The sequence below is a fragment of the Protopterus annectens genome, chromosome 1.part0 (genome assembly GCF_019279795.1).
Source record: "Protopterus annectens isolate FY-2018-M chromosome 1.part0, PAN1.0, whole genome shotgun sequence".
NCBI classification, from domain to species: domain Eukaryota; kingdom Metazoa; phylum Chordata; order Ceratodontiformes; family Protopteridae; genus Protopterus; species Protopterus annectens.
Genome location: NC_056725.1, coordinates 866,824,480 through 866,846,228, shown reverse-complemented (window position 1 = coordinate 866,846,228; position 21,749 = coordinate 866,824,480).

Below are 21,749 nucleotides of genomic sequence, written 5' to 3'. Positions count from 1 at the left end.
CTCATTTTCGGTTCGTCTTTCTATGTTTTGTACTGTCCTACAGGTAGATACAGACGGTTTGAATGTGTGACAAGGCAACCTTTTATAGTTACAGATCAGTAACATGTGCTATCCCGATGGCCAATTGGTGTTCCTAAGTAGCTAATTACATGCACATCAGCTGCGCTGCTACTGCCTTAGCCAATACCATGGCTACAGTGGAGTATAACTGAGTACTCCACTTGGGCGTTGTCCCTTTGCCTTACTTGTGATGAAGGCAGTGTGGAGGTTTTTTTGGAATCCATTGCAACAGCTGTATTGAAATGAACAGTAATATATTGTGTGTAATGCCTAGAGGAGTTGGTCTAAATGTGAGTACTGCTGTTATATTTCTGAACATTGCTACTTGTGCAGGGTTTGTCTGTACTTAATACTTTTGCATATGTGTCAGTCTGGTCAGGTTGTTTGACCAGCTCAAGGCTGCATTGCTATGCATATAATGTTAGGGGGTTTACAGTGTGCTTACCAGACATAATTAGTTTGGTGTTACTGTGTATCATACTGTGCTTATAATCAGTACTCGGTAAAACTTTCTGGTGTACGGACCTTTCAACCCTCTGAAACAGGATTAGTTCATACAAACCCTGTTATATCAGCAGCTGCTCAACTGTATAACGGCAAATATTTCACATTGGGCCATGTTAGTGTGTCTGTGTCCAGGTATGTTAAGGTTTCAGCAGATGTTGTACAGCAGTTGCATAATTGGTAATGGTATGACAGTATGTATTGATGTAGTTATTTCGGTTGTGGGGTAGATGGTGGGTATGCATAGCACATGCAGGTGTGTAGGAACCCCTTTTACACAACGTCTATATGTGTGTGGGTGTTCTTTCTCTATGTGAACACCTATACCTTAGTGGACTAATACTATGGTAAATGCAGGCTGATTCATTAAGGCACTATTAAATGCTTCCTGTATAGCATGCAGGTACTGTTAGTCCTTGAATCCTTTTGGAAATACATTGGAATGTAATAAAGATTTGTAAAATGAAAGCTGTCTGTGTAATTCTGTCATGGATTTTTGCAGTCAATGCAGTTGTGTTGGTGACTGTGTCCATAGAACATATTTGTAATAGCGTATTAGCATATACTCTTCCTATGTTATGTTCATATTGTTTGGGGGGGGGGCCGAATGTGTGATTGCTATGGTCCATGTTATAAGATATGACCACTTCGGATGCTGGCTACAGACATGTATGTATGTGTGTGTATATATATATATATATATATATATATATATATATATATATATATATATATATATATATATAACAAAGCAAAAAAAGGCCACACACAGCAAACAGAGCACAGTGCCCACACAGGAAAAAAGTTCATAAACCAAAACAGTCATAAAAGTGTGGGTACCTAATGGCAGTTCAACTGGTTTCAGTTATCAGTTCTCACCACGTCACAGGAATAAAAGTCCTCTTCAGGAACACAGGTCATAAAGTCCTCTTCAGGAACACAGGTCATAAACTCTTTCAAGTATCCAAGTAAAACGAGACACCGAAGTAAATAGATAATAATTTATTGTAGTTAGCGCTTTCACCACGTAGGCTTCATCAGACTTTATACAAAATGAGAAATCTACTTATTTAAAAACTAATGAAACGAAAACCATTGGTCATAAATTATCCAATGAAACAGCAAGGTCATTAACTCATATCTAACTCATGAAAAGCCTATGCTAAAAAATGCTGCAAACAGTTGCCTCAAAGCAATACTAAAAAAATATTAAATATATTGCCTAAAATACAATGTCATATAAACTACTGACATATATACTAGCATTCAATATCTAAGCTAAAATCTGCACTAAACAAATACATATAATTAAAACATTATATATGGTGATTAATACGAACAACTAACATATAAACACCTTTGGATGACAGCAACTCTAATGCAGCTGAGGTGCAAACATAAAATGAAAACAGTCTGAGCAGCAAGCGCTTCAAATACTGCAGCGTGCAGAAACACATAAAGTTCACATAATGCACTTAACTTATTTAAAGTGTTGGATTATCTAAAATAAAACAAAAATCACACTCTAGTTCATGACGTATCTACGTGGCGAAAGCGCTAACTACAATAAATTATTATCTTTTTACTTCGGTGTCTCGTTTTACTTGGATACTTGAAAGAGTTTATGACCTGTGTTCCTGAAGAGGACTTTATGACCTGTGTTTATTCCTGTGACGTGGTGAGAACTGATAACTGAAACCAGTTGAACTGCCATTAGGTACCCACACTTTTATGACTGTTTTGGTTTATGAACTTTTTTCCTGTGTGGGCACTGTGCTCTGTTTGCTGTGTGTGGCCTTTTTTTGCTTTGTTATTTATCCTCTAAATTTCACACACCAGCAGAAGAGGATGGCGGAAAGTACTCTACAAAATATTGAACTTCCATATATACCGAATGTTTGGGCGCTGCAGCTCAGAGGACCGAAAGGTTTAGAGTTTGTGTGACTGGTAGAGAGAATCTTTTGTTGGACTATGCACCGACTTTGAATCCTGATGCTAATCTAGATAATAATGTTAATAACATGAGCTTGACTGAAGACCTCGCTAAACTTGAGACCGATTTATTAAAGTTAAAGAGACTTCAGTTACAGAGACACCACTTTGAGGCCTGCCTAGCTAAGAATATTGTACCGAGAGGCCTCAGGATCTTGAAAATGCCTACTACAGGTAACAAGTTTCCAGAACTGTTGTGTCAATGGCAGAAATTGAACTTAGAACTCAGCTTCAATTATATGAGACTGTTGATTAACTTTTTTACCCCTGAAGAGGAAACCCTTAGAGATGGAGCTAATACACTATATGACAAGATCAAACATAGTTTTTCTAGTGACTTAATTGATCCTAAACTCGAGAGGGTTCTGGACAATGTCATGTTGTTTGAAAAGCGATTACTTGAACAAAAGAAAAATAAAATACTTAGAGATTTAAGGGACTTTAATAACTGCCATGTCTTTACTTGGCCTAGGCAGCTACCTGATAACAGGACAGCTTTGCCTGGAAGACATGAAACTAATGTTATGCCTGCTACAGTTACTAATGTTTTACCTGCTACAACTGAGAATGTGTTGGTTGATACCTGTACTGATAACGTTTTGTTAAATGATGTTTTAGATAGTCAGGTTTCTTATGACAATGGTGTTGGTCTTGTTACATCTAATACTCCTATAGTTACTAATGCAGTTAACATTGGTGAGAACTCTAAGCTGGATAATATGGCAACTGACAAGGTGAATAGTGAAGTAGTACGTAGGAAGATTACTGGTCAAGTACTACCCGGCACATCTTATGAGAACTTAGGTACGAAGGCCAGTGTTCCTTTTACCATAGCCCAACATTCCTATGTAAGCAGACAACGATCTGCAAGCAGAGGCAGACAGAAGAGGAAAGGGTCAGGGGGGGAGCAACATGGCCCGACCCTAAAGAAAATGTGGGAGAGAACCACGAATCGTTAGTTATCAATATATCTAATAAAGTCCTTACTAGTGATGAACAAAATGTACTAGAGAAAGGCTTGAGTTTTATACCCAGCTGTAATGGTAATTTAGTAGACTCCATCATAGAATTGAGACTGTTTATTAGGAATCTACAATTGAAAATAGATTTTGGCACAACTCAAGATGTGACGTACAACCCACGTTTTAAATCTACCAGTGTATATATGCCTCAACTAAGCCCTTTAGTAGATACTTATGCTAAACTGGTCGAAAATGATATTTATACATATTTTGATTTTAACCACAGGAAGAACTACAGGAATAATCTAAGTTATAAACAGAGGAAAGCATTGGATGAGTTAAAACTAGATGGATCTGTAGTCTTTAGACCAGCCGATAAAGGGGGCTCTTGTGTGGTTATGAACCAACCAGATTATGTTAGATGAATGCGTGAGATGTTGGGAGATGTGAAATTTTATAATAAAGCTACAATGGGAGAGATTACTGAAAATGTTTTCCAAATATATGATGTTAGATGATTTAGTTTTGAACGACTTACTTGATGATGAGATATATGACTATTTGAAGGTTAAGAATCCTCGTATACCTATTATACAAGGTCTCCCCAAAGTCCATAAATCTTTGCACAATCCTCCTATGCGCCCCATTGTTGCTGGACAAGGCTGGGCTACTGAGCCCCTTTCTATTTATGTGGAATATTTCCTACGCCCTGTGGTTGATCTTAATGCAGTTATTCTTAGAGACAGTAAACAGTTTTTGTTAGACTTATATGATTATATTAAACAACTTGATGACAATAGAGAATATTACCTTGTGACACTGGATGTTGTCAGTTTATTTACAGTTATTCCCAATGATCTAGGTGTTTCCAGTGTCTCTGATTATTTAAGCTGTAAGTCACAATATAGTATGGTAAAAATAGATCTGCTAGCACTATTCCTTGAAACTATTCTTTATTCCAATTTCTTTCTTTTTGGTGAAGATCTTTTTTTGCAGAAGGAATGCGTAGCTATGGGCACTTCTTGTGCCAATAGCTACGCCAATCTTGTTATGGCAAAATGGGAAGAGGAATTTATATTGCAGAACCAGCGCTTCATGACAGACATAGGCCTTTATAAAAGATTTGTGGATGACCTTTTTATTGTCTGGCTCGGTGACGAGAGGAGCCTTCTGGCTTTTTATGATTATATTAACACATCCACCAAATTTTTGAAGTTCACTTTGAATTATTCACGTGAGCAAATTTCTTTTTTAGATGTTAATATACATAGATTGGATAGTGGCCTCTTGAATACTTCTATACATCGTAAGTCATGCCATAAGAATACTTTTTTACATAGAGGGAGTATGCACCCTAAATATGTATTTGACAATGTGATGAAAGGTCAGCTGATGAGAGCCTCTAGGCTTAATGCCTCAGAAGAAGGCTATGTTAATGAAGTTAGCTATTTGCGGCGTAGCTTCACCTCGAGAGGCTATGCTTCTTTTAAATTTGAAGAAGTTTTGAGAGAGGTAGATAACATCAGATCTGACAGAGCTAGACCTTACTTTTTGGAACCAAGTATAACTAGCCATGATACATTGGAAGTGACCAATAATGAGATACGAGCCTGTATGTTCTTCACCAAAGATGTTGTGTTTCTTAGGGAGATAATGGAGAGGCATTGGGATGTTTTGTTATTGGATGACAAGGCAGGCCCCTTAGTAGGGACCCAACCTAAGTTTACTTTTAAAAATAAACCTAACCTGAGAAGGATTCTCTGTGGCCCTAAGAATGTTTTACATCAGAATAGCCATATACAACATGAGTATAATACTAAAATTTGTGGTAGGTGTAAACAATGTGTTTATATAGATACTAGGATGAGTTTTGTACATCCCACTACAGGCTACACGTTTAAATTAAGTACTGGGACCGATTGTGGCAGTAGTAATTTGATATATTTGGCTAGATGCACCAAGTGCCCCTCGTTTTATATTGGGAAGACCAATAGAACTTTGAGGGAGCGCATAAGGGAGCATATTTATCAAATTCGTGTTAGTTCGGCTCATAATGCCTTAGCAAAACATGTACAGTTGTTTGATGCGACGCACAAGTTCACTTTCTGTGCTCTCCAAACTGTGTTTGGGAACATTAGAGGTGGTGATATGGTAAATTTGACTTTAGAAAAGGAGTTAAGGTGGATTATCAGATGTAGAGCCGACAAGGCACCAGGACTCAATGATAAAGTTCAAATTAAACCGATGTTAAGGAAAAGAAGGGTGTGCAGACCGAAATTATGATCTTTTCCGGATCTGCAGTTTAGTATGCCTTCCGGTCGTTTAGTACTGGATATTTATAAGCCTGGACTTTGTCTCCCCCCCTTCCCCCCCCTCCCGTTTACTCCCCCCCCTTTTCCGTGTGTGTTTTTTCTGTTAGTTGCTCAGTAGGGACTTTGATAGGGATTGATAGTCAGTTGTGATTTCTCACATAGTTCTATATTCTTGGGCTTTGCTTGATAGTTATTTGGTTACTATCTGTTATGTTTCCTATATACCCCTCTTCTTGTTTGGAGCGTCTGGGTTCCACTATGAGACCTAGGTAGATAGAGCTGATTGCATATCCATCTAATATATTTATATTGAGTTTATGTATTATTTATTATTTATTATTTGTTACTGCTGTTTAAGGACTAGTGCAGAGTCGTGCATTCAACAGCGAGTGAAGTCTTAATATCTGCCACGATTGAGTGTGCTGCTATAGTGAGTTTTTGTCAAATGGTGTACTTTTGGTTTATTTATTTATTATTTTTTAACCTGCTTTACTGCTGATGTACACCTTAAGTGTATGTTACAGCTTGTAACACAATGCTTTCACTTCTATATATGTCAAAGTATTGTGTGTGTTATGTTACTTTAACATTATGTAAACCACCCTATGATGAATGCCTAGCAAGCTAGAGTGAGAGCCAACACAAACTGCTCTCTATAATGGATTTATGAGCTGCTGTAACATTAAGGTGCTTAGCTAGCAATCAAAATATATATAAATATATATATGCTGGTTCTTTTGAATGGATTTTCAAGCTGTTATGCTTTCAGGTTAGCGACTTTTATTGTCATATGGTTCTGTTTTCGTTTGTATTCAGTTTGAGTTTTTATCATGTTTACCTAATGTTGTCTTTTTTGCTTTCCTGGATACATCATGAACTAGAGTGTGATTTTTGTTTTATTTTAGATAATCCAACACTTTAAATAAGTTAAGTGCATTATGTGAACTTTATGTGTTTCTGCACGCTGCAGTATTTGAAGCGCTTGCTGCTCAGACTGTTTTCATTTTATGTTTGCACCTCAGCTGCATTAGAGTTGCTGTCATCCAAAGGTGTTTATATGTTAGTTGTTCGTATTAATCACCATATATAATGTTTTAATTATATGTATTTGTTTAGTGCAGATTTTAGCTTAGATATTGAATGTTAGTATATATGTCAGTAGTTTATATGACATTGTATTTTAGGCAATATATTTAATATTTTTTAGTATTGCTTTGAGGCAACTGTTTGCAGCATTTTTCAGCATAGGCTTTTCATGAGTTAGATATGAGTTAATGACCTTGCTGTTTCATTGGATAATTTATGACCAATGGTTTTTGTTTCATTAGTTTTAAATAAGTAGATTTCTCATTTTGTATAAAGTCTGATGAAGCCTATTAAGCGCTAACTACAATAAATTATTATCTTTTACTTGATTGTCTCGTTTTACTTGGATACTTGAAAGAGTTTATGACCTGTGTTCCTGAAGAGGACTTTATGACCTGTGTTCCTGAAGAGGACTTTTATTCCTGTGACGTGGTGAGAACTGATAACTGAAACCAGTTGAACTGCCATTAGGTACCCACACTTTTATGACTGTTTTGATATATATATATATATATATATATATATATATATATATATATATATATATATATGTGTATATGTATATAGATGGAATCACTACTAAATACCGAACGCCCATAATCCTGATGCTTAAAACACCGAGACCACATGCCGGAAACCCCATAATACCGAATATGTAAAAATTCAAAATCGCGAAAGTTACACAACCAAACAGCACACACACACACACACACACACACACACACACACAAACACACACACACACACACACACACACACACACACCTTCCCCCCACAACCAAACAATGCATCCTACACTAGACATAGGCAGTGGGGCTTTATTATTCTAACTCCGAGATTGCACAAACAGACACACAAGGCAAACTGACACCCACACATTACAGTCCCACACACACACACACACACACACACACACACACATACACACCACAGTCACAACACACACTTACACACACTACACCCCTCACAAACACACTTACACACACATACTTACCTGAACCGCAACACCAGAAGCACTAACGCAAAATCCCTTAACATCGGGATTTTGCATTTCACGCTTCTGGTCTTTCAGTAATGCGTGGTTTCGGTCATCTGGTCTTGGTGTTTTCAGCGTCGGGATTTTGAGTAGTTAGTATTTCGTAGTGATCCCATATAGATATATACATTATTGCATACGTTTATCTGTACCTCCATAGATGTGTAGATGTTTCTAACCTATCTATATATCTACATATATATGTAGACCTGTATATATCGACATGTCTCTATGTATCTGTCTCTCTCTCTCTCTATATATATATATGAGCATACGCCTATAATTGGGTACATGGCGGGTTGTCCTATTTCAACACATTCCTCCCTTTTGTGTTTTAACCTGTCTGCATACACATCTGGGATAGGTACATCCCATGCAGCTTAGTGTTAGGTTAATTGGAGGCTGGAGTACATGGTTGCAGGTTCTACTCCTGGAAGGTGTTATTATTTTACCTCTCAGAGTAGGAACTGGTAGTGAAAGTGTGAATAACGCACATTTATGCGGTTGTGAGCAGGTTTGCCCATGGTCTGCATGACGTTACGCAAAGATCAAAAGTGTGAAGCGCTTCTCCGTTTACCGTGTAGCAGTGCCACTTACCATCGCGCAAACATGTGGAAACCCGCTTACAACTGCTTAATAGTGCTTTAATGCACCTGCATCCAAAAGCCCTTATCCTGCCCCTCAAAATAACCTAACAGCCCTTACAGGTCTTGAACCCGGGACCATGAACACCACAGTCATTGACCTTACCACTACAGCATCTGAGATATGCATGAATGTTATGGTGTTTAGAATATACATTGTACTGCAGACATTCCTCACTACTGACAACATATGTGACAATCAGTTGGTGTACATATGTCTGCTACATGTTAATGTTCATATGTTTGTGAATGTAGGTGTTGCAATGTGACATGACAGGGTGTATTATGAATGAGTATGGTTCTTGTTTTGTGTCCTTTTTATATTGTCCCCATACTCCATGTATGCCCCTCCAGTTCACTTATTGGACATCTGACCCAGCCCTCCTTGAGGCATGATTGCATTACCTGTCATTCCTCCCCCACCCCAATCTTCACATACACAACAACCACCCCTTCTATGGTGACTTAGGTTAATATTAATTGTTATGATACCAGAGCTGCATGTGTTTTGTGTACACTCCAATTCCTTTGGAGTGCTTCTGTGTCATGAAGTGTGTTCATAGATGCTTATATATATATATATATGGCTATTGCTGTAACTGTATAATATATATATATATATATATATATATATGTATGTGCAGACATCACTGACATATATATATATATATATATATATATATATATATATATATATATATATCATATTAGTTTGTAACAGTAATACATCTGTAGACTGGAATATGTTGGTTCACAAACTACAGTACATTACAATGTACTGTACATATGTTCACAAGGCCACTGTCCCATTTGTGATCATTACAGTGAAATGCATATGGTATAAGGTGTAGTCTCAGGACCATGAAAGGTGTGTACACCTTGGATGGCTTAGTGGTACGTCCCATGCCTATCGTGTGCATGGTCCAGGGTTCGACACCTATGATGCTTTACAAATGTTTTTACTGCAGAGTAAGGCTCATTTACCCAGTTGTAAGCATGTTTAACAGTGTTTGTGTGACATTATAGCAGCGGTAAAACACAGTTAAACAAATTTTGCGACGTATAACCTGTGCGCCAAACACAGCCACATCTCCTAACTACTACGGATATATACCTGTCAGTGACATAACATCTCACTATGTGGTGTCATGACATTACATTCTCTGTTGACTGTACTCTCCTGCATACATGGGTTTATATGGGTGATTCGAATGTTTATTATACCGACGATTACTACCTATATCTGCAAGCTGTGGTTAAGGTATACTTTTGCACATGATAAACATCCCTGCCTTTATCGGGATTGTAACCTTGAATGCACAGATACTATGTGGATGCTGTAACAATTACACTGTTGACATTAACGTTGCTTCCACCTATTTCCTATTTAGATGATTTCTATATGTAAGCTAGGCTAAGCAAAGGGCGGTAGCCCCCTAAATCACTGAGCGTCACATACTCATGACATAACAACATATAACAAATGTACTATGAGACAACACATTACATTCCTAACTACATTAGGCATAGCCCCTCAATGACACACTTCAAGGGAAACCTTGTTGTGTGAATGGGTAACAGACTATACACTCCTGGGATCATGTGTCACAGAACCATACAGCCAGGTGGTGGGGGAGCCTATCCAGTTTGATAGCTGCAAGACCTGTTGGGGGAATTGAATGGTGTTGAATTGCCACATTAACATGCCCTCTTTAAATCACTAAGTGCCCCTATCACCCTCCACAGCCCTAGTCTTCCACATCTTCCTGCAAATCTTCCTGGAATTGCTTCATTGGCTATGCTTGACAGAGGCTCAGTTACTTCATCAATGGTGTGGGGAAGGCCAGCACACTGTTGCTATGCTTCTAATTGCCCTTGGGCAGATAGATAGTAAGCTATCTGTGCACCTCTAATGTGCAGGCCATCACAGACATAATATGCGAATAAACAGACCTTCAGATCACAATATACAGTGTGAACTCTCCGTGTAGTCAGGGAATAGTTGAGTACAGCACAAACATACAGAACACTGATACTTAGTCACTCCAAATGCCTATCTTGGAAGCTGGAGGACGTGTATAAGGTTACGGCTTTCTATTGCTTACCACTAGGTTACCTGCAGGGGAGATGACAGTCAAGCACAGATGGGGAACATGCATGCAATGATACCATACTGGCCTATGTGTCTGCCTTACACTTTGGAATACTGGCCAAGGCTATTGGTACCCCATGGTGCCTTATTTAGGAGAGTCCCGAAGGTGAATACCAGCTCTGTAAACAGCACAATAGCAGATTCAATGTGGTTTATGCTACTCAACACCAGGGGTTGAGATCGCAACATGCAATCCACTCACAGCACTCCTCAGGATGGACCACATCAGCATCTGTGCATTAACTGCAATCTGTCTTAAGGCTCCTGATAGCACACCAGCAATACCAGACTACAACCCATACCACACATTTCAGCCACGGAACATGGACTGACAGACATGGAGGGGCTGTAGCCATATTCATCAGGGATACCTACACCTCCAGGTTAGTGTGGCAGCATGATACCTCTGTGATCATCCATGTGCAGCTAACATCAGCCACAACAACAATGTTGAATGTGGCCTGCTACGGATCACCCTCCATGTCTCAGGACCTCTACTCCACCTACCTGGAGACAGTGGAGAACACAACAGTCCTAACACACACCCTGGCAATTGGTCGATGTCAAATACCATACCATTAACTGGGACACATACTCCGGTACTCACTTCCGGGACCAGTGCTTCCTGGAATGTATGACCTCATATGCCCTGTATCAGGTGGTAACCTCCCTAACATTGGGTAGAAGCTACTAGATGTGGTCATCACCAACATGGGCAACAGGTGCACCACAGTGGAGGTTTACCGGTCACTGGTTGGATATGACCATAAACTATTCACTGTTTCCACACCCTAGCATCTCCCCCACCCATGGATACCACAGTGTATACCTTTCCTACAGCTAAGTTTACACTACTAGTGACAGGGGTGGGGGGTTTCACAGCCCCCACGCTAAGGGGAAACACTGCTTCAGATACAGACAGATTTACAAATGCAGTCTATGGGCACCTACATGGATGTATGGATCGTGTGATCACTGGTAAACCAAGACTCACTCCTCCTAGACAAGGACACCGGTCTTGTGGACCTCTGCAATAAACAGGCTATATTACAGATGTATGACAGTGTTCCAGACACACAGCAAATCCCATGAAGGGCTGACATCCGTGACCACTATTAGTATGATACGTAGGTCCCACATGTCATCATCCAAGGCTAACATCAGCAGTAGAATACGCAAAGATTCGAAAGATAACCACAAAGCCTTCTTTGGCTATGTCAAGGATCTACATGGTGACACACAGATTTGCACTGTGCCAGTGAAATATAGAGCAAAATATGCTGACCCTACTAATATCGCCAACATCCATGCAAATATATGCGGTCCATACTTCACCCTCTAAAGAGCCCGCAACACTACCCGTAAGGTACAGGATCCCAACCATCAGCAACACACAGGTGAAAATGGCCCTGTCTAACAGCAGAACACAGCAGCAATGGAGGCAGATGTTGACCCAGACCGCATCTTGCAAACTATACATGACAACCTGCCCCCCACCTAATTATGCATTCCTACCACAGCCTCACCCCAGGCTAAATGCCCATACAACGGCGTGTGGCAACGGTTATTCCACTCCATCATGGGGAAATCATAACTGACCATGGTAACTACCACCCCATAAGCCTGACTAGCCTGGTCTGCAATGGTATGGTTCGCATCCTCATGGCACTCATTTACAATGACATTCGTAACCTTCGGATATGTGACCCAACCCAGGTCAGCTTGGTTGACTGCAGTTCATGCCTACTGAACCTGTTTTATGTCTTACATGCAGTCACCAAGACATTAGATGACAGGGGAGGTGGTTCACACATACTACCTGGACCTCACCAAGGCTTTTGACACCATGCCCCACTCAGGTATTATTGATAAACACACCAGCCTGTACATTCACCCATACATCACAGGTTGGGTTGCCAACAGGCTTACACACACAACCCACATGGTACGACTAGCGGTCTCCAGGTCCAACTCTTGAACAGTCACGACTAGTGTCCCACAGGACTCAATCCTGGGAGCCCTACTGTTTGGCATATATATCTCAGATGTACAGGCAAACACAGGTGGACTATGGCAGAACATGTTTGGCAATGTCTGCAAACTGGGAGCCATGACTGATAGTCCAGCTGACACGGACATCCCTCAGGGGGCCTCACAGAGAATGTCACAGAGTGCCACTGACATGGCTTCCAGCCAAGTGCCACTAACTGCATAGTCATTCCATTGTGGAATTGGTACCCACATATTAACACATAAGCGGCAGCCACTTTAATACAGATGAGGTAATGGGGTATCTGGGGACTAAGACTAAGGTAGATAGTGATCTCCCCTGTGACAATCATATCTCCACAGTAGTTAGGACATCCTTCTATGTAGGCCATCTGACTACTAAAGGATTCACATCTAGACATCCTGGGGTTATAGTATCCCTTTCCTCATCACTCATCAATCATCAGTCCCATCATAGGGTATAATAATCCATGTGGGATGTACCTCAGACTACACTTCCAACAGCTGGGGGGTCCATGAATGTACCTCACCAAGGGGAATACTGGCCTCCAACATATGGCCTATGCAGCCGGACTGGATACACTCCTGCTTTACTCAGTGGCATCTTGTTTACCCAGAGATGATCTCACTGACCAACACAGCCATGTTGAACTCTGGCTTGATGGATATGCTCCACCTATGGGAATCCATGTCACAGTGAGCCACACACTGTAGTGAGCTGACCTTGCCACAACAATAACCGGACAATGCTGGAGGTACAGCTTCCTGTCACAGACACTCCCCATACTTTGGAACAACATCCCTATTTACATTTTACAGAGCCCCTCACTAACACTCTGCAAGAGAAACCTTGAAGGGTGGATGGGGAATGGTAGATGCACCCCAGGGATCCCGCCATTGGCTCTGCTCCACAGAGGGACGATTAATGACTCAATGGGGTGGCAAATGCTGACAAAGTTTGGCTGGACTTATGAATGGCCTCTGGCAGTTGGCCAAGTACCTACCTATGAATCTATACATACAGTATCTGCATATGCTGATAGCTTAGTTTACTGTTCAGGTGTTGACTTACCTTGTGCCACTGGCTGTTGTTTGTGCAATAGTTGAGGGCTGCCTATGTTGGATGCACACAGTAGATGTCCTATAAATGACAATTTACAGGTAGTCTTGTGTGTGTGCCATCCATTTTACTGTGTGTGCAGGTGGTGAAGGGTGTCAGTCGCTAGGTTCCTACACTATCAGTGTGTGTGCTATACGTTCCCTCTTTGCCAAGGCATGGGCATACTGGGCACACCTCCGTCTGCCTACTGGGGCTGGCTCAGGGTGTTTGTGGTCTGAGTACCTCTGTGCCTGTGGGACCCTTGGCAATGGTGGTGGGCTGTGCGGGCCTTCACCATTCTGTCCCTGCTGCAGCTTTTTCCGCAGGACCATATTGTTTAGCATGGCACACCCTATGAAGATGTGGGCACACGTGCCTGGAGAGTATTTCAAGGGTCCACCAGATATGTCCAAGCAACGGAACCGTGATTTCAGCATCCCAAACACATGCTCTATGATGATTCTGGTTTGTGCGTGTGCCTCATTATGGCATTCCTGCATGGGTGTGTGTGCATTTCTGATGGGAGTCATTATCCACAGTTCCAGTGCATAGCCAGTATCCCCCACCAGGTGGCCATTTGGGATATCCCCCCTGGCAAATAACCGATACAGCTGTGAGGCATGCCAGATGTGGGAGTCGTGATAGCTTCCAGGGTTGCCAGCACACACATCCATGATAATGCCCTGGGCATTGCACATGACCTGGCAGTTGATGGAGTGGTATCCCTTGCGGTTTATGTAGTGCCTTCCCTGCACACCGGGTGGTGACTTGATGTGTATGTGCGTGCAGTCTATTGCACCCAGTACCTCCGGGTATTCTGCCACATGGTGGAAGCGACGCATATTGCTGGCCAACTCCTCCTGTGTTCGGGGGATGTATATGTACTCATTGGCATGTGGTAACATGGCATCCAGGAACTGGTGTAGTACCCTGAATGCTGATGCTTGTGAGGTCCCCATGATATCTCCAGTTAGTCTTTGAAAGGTACCTGTAGCTAGTATTCCCAGGCTTACACATACTTTCGTATCCACTGGGATGGGTTCCCCTCTGTTTGTTCTGGCTGTGAGGCGTGGCCGGCACAGCTACACAAGTTGCTATAGTGGGTCCCTGTCCAACCTGTAATGCTCTACTATTTCCAGATCATGTAGCCCCTGGTAGGTTAGCCTGGGTCCGAACACTCTCCTCCTCCTCTGGTGCCTGCGGTGGTCATGTGCATCATCCTCCACACCAACTTCAGTCTCCAGCACATGCTGATGGATCAAAGCTATGGCAGCCCCTAACATGTACATAATAAAAGCTCCCCGTCTGTATACATCACTGGTGCAGAGTGTATGGGAATACACAAATGTGTTTGAGGTGCTTTCAAACTTTATAGTATTGTGCTATGGATGCTACTGATGTAAGTGGGTGCGCATGAACTATTCCAGCTGCTGCGTGTCTTAATTATGGGTTTCGCAATAAGTACTGCAAGTGTGGGGCCTTTACTGTGGAGATATACTTGCCTACCTTGATTACTCTGTTGCCCTTTAATTAACTTTTAGACCTGGATCCCCTCCCATTATCAGGCATGCATCCACCTGCCATCTTTCTTGTTTTGTACTTTCCTTACCCAATCATGGCAAATTGTGAATTGTAGCTGATATACTGCATATCGCCTTTGTTCTGCTTTGACACTTTGCTGTTTTCTTTGCAGTACAGCCCCTCCCCTTTCCTGTTCTGCAGGTAGCTGCTTGCAGCCTTGTTAGCTGTTGTCAATGGCCCACTGTAGGCTCCTAGGTGTTAATTAGCCATTTGTACTCCAATTTCACTTTCCTATATCCTTCCTGTTTCAGCTGCAATGCACGACGTGCATACCCATTTACCAGGTTTATGCGCGTTTTCATCTCCGTTCACATGCATACTTGGTTACCTTGTGTACTCTCCACTAAGTATAGCTATGGGCAATTTGACAAACCCCTATCCTGCAGCTTTGCCTAGTTGGGGGCAGACCAGTTTAGCAATGCTCCAGTGTGCTTACAGCAATGGTGACACACCCCTCTCTAGATGTCATCTTTATCTCAAGGGCTCACCTCTGTGTTATAACACTACGCTGTTTTGTGCATCCTTACACCAGCGGGAAATCTGTGATTCACTATTACTCCTCTCATTTGCATGGCATTGCCTACTAATTCCTAACTACTGCGCATAAGACTGTCACTGCCCCTTAGCAATCTTTGCGCCATGAGTATGTTGTAGCATGCTTGCCATTGACTATTATGGGGAAATCGTGATATGTGTTTCATTGCAGTTTTATTTTATATTTTGATATATTCCTCGTGATCCTCTTTGTGCACCGCTGCACTGAGCTTCCACATCGTGATAGTGCGACTATATATATTTAATGTTAATTTTATATTTTGTACATTTTTTTATGCCAATGGCTATATATTTAGCCATTGGCATATATTAACATTATAATACATGTGTTTGGTCGCTGTCATGGCTCCGATTTTATGTTTGCAAAAATGTAAACCGTTTTTTTTGGTTTACATTTCTGCATGCTTACACTACGCCTGCACCACTTCCTGAATCACTATATACCTTCATTTGCATGCTACACTGCTGCACATGGGGTGATTAGCATACAGGCGCCGGGAGCTGTGCGGGCGTAGCGTACACAGGTAGTGCACATGGAAACAGCTAATACCTGAATCGCTCGGCGGCCATATTTGGTGTTAGATCACTGACACTACGCCTGCACCTGGCGCAAGCTTCATGAATCCCGGGGATTGTTTAATAAAAGAAACCAGAAGTGCTTTTGTCTTAGATATAAATTCACAAGACTTCATCAGATCAGACATGGATGTATATCTGAAACGAAAGTGATTATTGTTTGTGAAATACCAGGAATGTGATGGCTTCAGCTATAGTGTATTGTGGTGGTACACAAATATAAGTATGAACTTCCAATGAGTGATCTCCCAAATCTCCTGTAACAGAGGTACATGGGATATATGCAAATAACCCTTATGAACATCAGGTGTTTCAGCCATATGGCAATTCTGATTGTCCATGACTTTTACATTTGAAGTCATTTTACTGGACAATTTCAGGCCAATAAAGCCAAACTCCACTAGCTATGGATATGCATATTTCAGCCTTGTTATGACCTCTTCAGCATAGCATAAGCAGAGTGTTTGACTAAGCATAAAAAACACAGGGTCGCTATACCCAGCTGATGTCCATTTTCATTAGGGTGACTGCAAAATATCCCAAATAACAAATTAAAACAAAGAGTTAGAAAGTCACACTGAAAAACCAGTCAGAAAAAACTAAATGAAAACTCCAGCCAAGCTAGAACGTCCAATGAATGACCTCCTAATACTCCTGTAACAGAGGCACATATGCAAATGACCCTTATGAACATCAGGTGTTTCAGCCATATGGCAATTCTCATTGCCCATGACTTTTACATTTGAAGTTGTTTTAATGGACAATTTCAGGCCAATAAAGTCAAACCCCACTAGGTCATAACAAGGCCAAAATATGCATATCCATAGCTAGTGGGGTTTGGCTTTATTGGCCTGAAGTTGTCCATTAAAATGACTTCAAATGTAAAAGTCATGGACAATCAGAATCGCCATATGGCTGAAACACCTGATGTTCATAAGGGTCATTTGCATATATCCCATGTGCCTCTGTTACAGGAGGTTTGGGAGGTCACTCATTGGAAGTTCTAGCTTTGCTGGAGTTTTTATTTAGTTTTTTCTGACTGGTTTTTCAGTGTGACCTTCTAACTCTTTGTTTTAACAAATATAAGTATGTGGGACTTAAATGCATGTTGTATAAGCCTGTGTACTCTTTACAGTGCCTCTCTCAGGCCTGTATATTATCTCTCCATTCCCTTGGTGGCAAACACAAAGGACTATACTAACCAGTCACAAATGGTTACTATAACAAATGCTGTAGGAGTTAAAAAACTGTACACATCATCATCAGCCCCCTTTTTCCCATTTTCTGCATGGGGTCGAGGCATCTTGTTAACTGTCGCCATCTCTCTTGATTCAATGCCACACTCCTGCCTTCTTCAGCACTCATGCCTGAGTGTCACAGATCTTCTCTCACACAATCCACCCACCTCTTTGCTGAATGTCCTCTTACTTTCTTCCTGTCTGTTCCAAATATGTCTTCTGATTTCTGTATGTATCTGAACCACTGTAATCTGTTCTCTTTGATCTTTTCTGCAAATGGAGCTACTTGACTTCTGCTCTTATGTCCTAATTTCCTCATCTGTCCCACAGTGCGCATCCTACCACCCTTCTCAGGCACTTCTTTAACATCACCTCTAGCTTCCTCAACTGCTCTGCCTTTACTGCCCAGGTTTCTGTACCATTCAGTAGTACTGGTCGCACCACTATCTTGTACACCTTACATTTCAGCTTCTTTGGCATTCTTCTGTCATAGAGACTCTATGCCAGTTTGCTGCAGCCCCTCTGATTCTATCTTTGGTCTCTTCATTCAGACTTCCCTTCTCCTCATCCACCCCTCCCAGATACTTGAAGCTATTAACTGTTCTACTATCTTCCCTTCTATCTCACTTCTTGGCTTCTTCTGATTTCCACAATTTGCTGCCATTACCACTGGCTTATCTGTGCTTAGTTTCATTCAGTTTTACATTCCATTACCCCATCCTTTGCTGAAGTCTTGCTCAGAGTCTGCCTGTAAGGCCACATCATCTGCATACAGCAACTTTGTTGATGTATCTATCCCCTCCAACCTGTTTGTTAAACAGCAGTGGGCTCAGAGTTGAACCCTGATGCACATCCACTCCCACTGGAAACCCTTTCTGAGACTGAACACTGTTCATACTTGAGTTATTGGGCCTTGTACATAGCCTGCACTAACTCTGCAAGTGTTTCTGGGCCCTTGAAGCACTCCTTCCATCTGTCTTTGATGTCCTGTGGACTGGTGAGCAGGTTGTTGCTGGCATCTCTTATAATTTCTTTGTGCCACCTACTGAGTCAATTTCCAGAAGATGGTACAGTGCAACTGATGCCTTTTGCTAGTGCAACTCCTTCCTTAGTCAACCAGTATTCCTTCCTAGCTTGGTCAGTCTTTTCTATTTCCCACTTTTTCCTGCCATCCTTTCTTTTGGTGACTTCACCTAGAGCCATATTTTACACCGTCAAGTGGCTAGCCTTTCCATGGTGTGCAGTCTGTTATTCGTGTTCTCCTATCTTGAGTATACAGTGCACCACAATCAATGCCCAAAGCAGTTGGGTCTGTATAACTCTTCCCCCTAGAGAGCACCATGTAGAGTCTGTGCGGCTGCCCACAGCTCTTTTAATTGGTGAGTTTGAGATGGAAACACTCAGTATGTTTTTCAGAGGTGGATAGAACCCCACAGAGACACAGGGAGAACATGCAAATCCCAAACAGGCATTGGCCAAAGGTCAGGATTGAACCTTGTACCTTATGCATGGAAGGCAAAGAACTTAACCATTTTGCCAGCTGATCTCTCCTGAGAACTGTACATGCCCTCAGACAATGTTAGACCAATAAACACAAAACACCTTTATACTTGGCCTACTGGTAAGCATGGATTGTATGTACAGAAGTACCAATTAAGAAAAGCATTGCAGGTCAGTGTGTTATCCTGTAGGAATTTCCTATATATGCTGCCATGGTAGTCCATACAGACAGTTTAAGTAATGCACCCCTATCCAACATCAGCATGGATTTACCTTTCCACAACAACATAAACAAAATGTGTAAAGTGCATAGTTTTAGGAAAACCCTCAGGCTGTGGTAGAGGAATACAATCATGTGAAATTAATTCATTGTTAGTACACTTCCCTTCCCATCAGAGAAGATACACTTCTACAGGTTTCCAGAAGTTCGGTTAGTTGCTCCTAAGCAATGATGACTATGGCAAATGTGGTAGCTTATATTATGTAATTTCAAACCAAATAGGACAGTCATACTAATAAGACACCACCTAATGAATGTACATGAATCATGTATTTTCTTCATTGCAACAATGATCAATGGCATACTATGAGGCTTGCTCATCCTCATGCACTCATAGGAACACCTGTTAGGTGCACTGAGCATGTGTGGTGGTTCAATGAGCCCTGCAGGGAGTGTAGACAAATGTATTACATTCCTCTATCTTATAGAGGTGTTAAGGAGCAAATCTGCAAACCCAGACACCATGTGGGTAGTAGACACTTTCCTTCCCAGTATTCACATAATGACATCACAATATCATGTTGTCCTTTTGTGTGCTAAGCACTGGTGGAACTATGGCCGGTTGTGCTACATAAATGTCTGATGTTGTGCACATGTGGATACAAGCTGACCATGCATGACCGAGACAGACCTAACCCAGTTCTTTGGAATGTGACCTGGTGAATGGCCATGGCTCCCAAGAGGGCAGTGATGTTGGCTGGGCTCTCTGGTCAAGTGGCAAAGAAAATAAAATCTTTCTATTCTTGTGCTGCATAGAGACTACTATTGGGATCATGTGACTGAAACTCCTATGATGGTCCCCAATGTAAAATGGACACCTGGCACATTCCTCCTAGGGTATGTCCTATGTCACTGGCATACCCCACTGGCATACCCCATTCTGTGACCCGTGGACATGTCATTCTGAATGCCTTAGCCAGTGTAAACATGACATCAGAACAAGGTCCCCTGAGATGTACTGAAACAAGTTGTAATAGCTGACTATAAGCAGGGCACATGTCTCCTCTAAGGAGTCTAAATGAAACTGAGTACAGGGATAAAGCCTCCAGTCTTTCTTTCTTTGTAGTTTAGATCTTTTAAGCCTCTGATAAGTTCACAGGTTCATTGGTACTTACTAGGCCACTGATCTGTGTGGGTCTTAAGATACCTAGCCTTACATTCCAATGGTAGTTTTTTAGCCCTTATATTTTATGTATTATTAACCCAGATGAGGGCAAAATAAGGATATTTTGGGGGTATTTACTTGTTACCTGTTTCCATGAGGGACGTGGATGCTATACTGGGGGAGAATTTATGGTTTCCTATCCAGTCATCCAAATTATATTTGAATAGAGGAACAGAAGTATTTTGCTTTATGTGCAATGGAAGGTGACTCCTTAGATGCAGTATTCTCTGTGATATATACCTAGCCCTCCATCATGCCTTGTTTATGTTACAAAAGAGCTTGAGATCCCTTGATCCGATGTTTATGCTACCATTGGACTTTGCAATTGTGTAATACATCTGACAGGATAAAGTCTGTTGAGGCTCTATATGCGAGGCAGACGTCACCTCTTAGTAGCCTGTATGCTACTGAGAAGAATGGTAAAGGTCTGAGATGTTCTGCATACTTTTTTATACTTTTTATGATTTACAACCCTATGTTTTTTTTTTTAGTGAGAAAATGTTGTAGTCATTCCAAATGTCTGGACAAATATATACGAAAAGGGGCATTATAATTAATGATCTGCCTAATGACAGCCAAATACAGTGAAATTATTACATCTCTAGACCTGAAAACTATACATTTAGATATAAGTTGTGTGATATAAAATGACTTCCTTACAATAGTGGATATGTGATGATCAAAGGGCAGTTCATTGTCTACATAGCTCCCAGATCTCTGACTAAAGGATCAATATTCATGCTTGCTGAAGGAGACTATTATACATGTCCTGGCATTTAGCTTTAGTCCATGGCTTTGACACCAGCTATTTGATTGGAAAAGGACATCTTGGGGGATCTTGGCGCCAAGTTTATATTCGTATACACACTTGACCAGCCATAAACACTTAACATTTATATTGATATCTGAAAAGTGAATGTCAAACAGAAGTGGCCCAAGGACTGAAGCCAGGATTACACCACCAGTGACAGGTCTTTTGGAAGAGGTACAACCACCC